General features: G+C 31.4%; 1 protein-coding gene across 12 annotated transcripts in view; it reads left to right on the forward strand.

Annotated features, from left to right (window-relative positions):
- The window catches only part of LOC108751679 (dynamin), an 89,417-nt gene that overhangs the window by 28,855 nt on the left and 56,457 nt on the right, over window positions 1–4,105 (forward strand). The gene's annotated exons all lie outside the window — the stretch shown is intronic.

Consider the following 4,105-nt stretch of genomic DNA (forward strand, 5'->3'; position numbering starts at 1 on the left):
TTTTTTTTTTTTTAGACTTCAAGGTCACCCTCCTCTTCTTGAAAGTGGAATTGTATGATTTTTTTTTACATAATATGATTTCTCTAATTATTTTGAATATCAAAGTATTAAATTTATTTGCAATTTTTCAGCATATTAACATCTTTCTAATCATATACCTGATTAAACATTAAATTGTTAAAATTGCTTGTCAATTTAATTCGTGATATTACTACAGTAGTTTAATTGTTTATATGTCCAAAAAATCAATTCGGCGCTTAGTACGAATAATTACAAATATACATGTACATATATTAGGATTGACGATTTCGCCCGGATCTGTCGGGTATGCGGATATCTGAATAATGATATTATCCGGATATTATACCTGAATACTGAAATACAATACTCTGCGAATTCGGATCCGGATATCCAAATCCGTCCGGATCCAATTTTTCGAATCTATTATCTCATAAATCCGGTTTTTGATTAAATTACAGACTTCACTAGAGGAAAATCGCCGATACTGACATAGATCTTCTAAAGCGACATCCTCTTATTTCTCTGAAACTAACTATTGTACTTTATTAATGTTAATAAAAACATGATCTGTTTAATCGATTAAAACTATAATAATATATTATATATAAAATTATGTTAAATTAAAATTATATTAATATGTAAAAGTATATTTAGCCTATATTAATATATAAACAAAAATAAATATATAGTCTCTCTTGTGTGGCGCGCGCGTCTGCCTTCCACAAGCGACACAGTACAACACAGTGATCATCTCATCTTTATCTAAGATTGGCAAACAACAAGGGTGTAATGATCCATTGTGTCATATCGTCATCTGTCACTTGAAAGGTACATTCTATTTCTCGGTCTCATTGTTTCTCGCCCTTTTTCATGCTCTCATCTCCCCTCCCTCTCTTTCTCTCTCTCTTCTCTCTCTCTCTCTCTCTCTCTTTTTCTCGTTCTCTTTCGCTTTTTCATACATATATACACACCCTGTGTATATAGAGAAAGATATTGAGATCCGAAATCCGAATAATGAACGGTTTAATCATTAAATTTTAACGGTTCAAATATCTAAACAGTTTATAACAGATTCAGATCCGAAAGATCCGCTTTAATCGGATATTTTATATCAGATCTATTTCTATCTCAGATAGCCGGGATACCCGGATAAACGGATAATCATTAACTCTAACTTATACAGTATATATAATAATTTAGATTGAATTATTTCAGCATTAAAAATCTAGTTTTAACCGTTATTAATGGCTAATGGTTTAACCATTACTTCTATTTTTTATTGTCGTATTTTTAAATGTACGATCCAGTAAGATTTTTATTATTTGAAAGTATTCTGGTAGTCATCATATATCAAAAAATCAATAACTTAAATAATAACTTTATGACAGTGCTCGCAAAGATCTGCACTTTTAGGCCGAGCCGCCGACAGCTCACGTGAGAAAATTTTATGCTAATAGAAATAAATTATTTAATAAAAAATATGTTTTAATAATAAATAATTTGGCGGTAGGTACGCTCCCAGTATACTTCTGGTATAGGGACGCTCCTGAGCCAGAGCGTTTCGGCCGCCGAGCCTCGAGCGGTAGTAAGGGTCACTCGCTGGAATCAGTCCGAAAGATACAGATTTTTGCGAGTACTGATTTTGAGATATTTTATATTTTATTCTGACATATTTTGACATAAAATGTAATTAAATAACTCGTAAATTATTAATTTTTTGATAATCGTACCTTAACACTTTTATAAACAGAATAATGAGAAGAATTTAAAAAAAGAATATATATGCAAAATGGATAACTTTTTAAATAAACAACTATGTGTTTTCTTTCCATCAATTGATTCATCTCATTGTTGTGTATATAAAAATATTGAGGATATAATTATAAAAAAATTAATAGTTTACGAGTTATTTGACATTTTATGTCAATATGTGTTAGAATGAAATATAAAATATCTCGTAAACTATTAATTTTTCGATATTTTTACCTTAATATTTTTGTACGCAGAATAACCAGAGAAATCATATTACGCAAAAAAATCATATAATTTCATTTTTAAAGATGAAGTTGACCTTGAAATCTCTGAAGTACCTACACCTGGGCAAATTTTTATTATCGCCTTGCGATAGATCCCTTCATATCGTGCAATTTTGATTATACAAATTTTCCTCTGAACCTTGTAGAAGATATTTCAGATGCTAATAGTTACTGGGATACCTTGTATATACAGGAGTGAGAGGAGTAGCTTTCTACAGGGGCAGTTTTGAATTTTACAAATTAAAAATGAACTGTCCTTTTCCTGAACTGTCCTGCGATTACAAATTATAATTTTTGAAATGACAATACAGTCATAGATAACTGTCAAGTGATAGCTGCCGCCTTGCAGTTGTTTGGTCTTTGGTAAATTCCCCTGTTTTTGATTTTCCGATCATATGTAATGTATGTCATAGTACTATGTATATCAATTTTAGCTTTAGAGCCTCTTCGGGGACAGAGGCTCACTTATGTTTTTGCATTTGATAGTTGCATCTTACTCTTTAGAATTTGTCAACGTTCGAGGGGACCTACAATTTAACGCCGAATCCGAACGGCGAACATGAAAAATCGCGTATGCAGGTGGAATCGAACTCGGATCTACAAATGACACTGAGCGGCGAGCCACTCGGCGCTCCCCTTGCAATTGTTAATTTAATTTAGAAGCATTTTGTGTTTTTGTGCCTTTGTACTAAACGTTTCATCTCGCACACGTAAGCATTTTAAAATTAAATCATTAAATAATTAACATTTTGTTGTGCTGTCTTTTTTTTACTTGTATCTATATATTTTTTTTATTTGTATCTATATAATAAAGATGAAATATTTGATTTTTATCAATATTCTGGTAAACAAAATAAGATATTTTTTTAATGTGACTGATAGGGGTAGATTTTAACAAAGCAAACGGAGCACCTTAGAACATTTTAGTCGCGAATGTCGCAAGCTACGTGAGCTCTTATAAAGCTCATGGCACAAAAATGTAAGATAGTAAAACGTAAGGTCCTCTACAATGGACAGTAGTAGTAGAGGCTGTAGACGCGAAATAACCATTTCTGGCTAGACAAGAAAATCAACTTACTTCTGACATATCTACAGCCTCTACTGCTACTGTTTATTGTAGACGATGCCTTATGGTTTCTACTGTGATTGGCCAATTTGCTTAAATTTTATTGCCTTACGTTTTTCGTATGTGTCATAAGTTTCAGTCCTTCGCGAGACATAGATACACACGATAAAGATTACATTTGAATGTGATGAGCGTCGGACACGATCTACATATTATTAAAAGTTTTATAACGCAATTATAAGGATAAGGAATTCTCTATACTGCAGATTTATAATTGCTTTCAACAATATAACAAGTACAAATATACAGTTTTTTAAATATCTTTCCACACTTAATAGTTACCCAAGTTATAGATTACAGGACGCAGCGCCTGTAACTTACAATTTGTATACAGTACATGTATACATACAGTAAAATCTGGATTATATAATATGGTTTTCTTAATCTCTCGGATTGTCCGACATTTCCGGCAAGAGACACAAATGACACAGTGTAACACACTGAATTATTACATCTTTGTTATTTGCTAATGTTAAATGAAGATGACATGATCTGTGTCGCTTGCTAGAAAACACTCATTATCGAGTTTTTGTGATGATAGTGTTACGCACATTCTTACTGATTAATATGCGATATCTTGAGAAATCGCTTTATAGCGTTTTCTCAAGATATCGCATATTAATCGTTTTCTTTCTTATAAAAGTTTTTTTAAGAGAGAATTATACAATAAGAGTTAAAAGAGATAGTCTATTTGAATCTTAAATCTTGATAATTTAAGATCAGAGTTTATTATGTTTTTAATTTTATTTTAATTATCATAATCATTACAATTCTTTTTATCTTTCAACTTTTAATATATTTCCAAAAAAGAGAGCTTTTATTTATATAAATAAATTATTATTATTATTATTAGGCGTTAGGAACTCGAAAGCTCATTGCCGCAAATACCAAACCTCGCCACTGTTCCCGTCCCTGAGCAAGA

Source organism: Trachymyrmex septentrionalis, unplaced genomic scaffold (assembly GCF_001594115.1).
Source record: "Trachymyrmex septentrionalis isolate Tsep2-gDNA-1 unplaced genomic scaffold, Tsep1.0 scaffold1, whole genome shotgun sequence".
Classification (NCBI taxonomy): Eukaryota; Metazoa; Arthropoda; class Insecta; order Hymenoptera; family Formicidae; genus Trachymyrmex; species Trachymyrmex septentrionalis.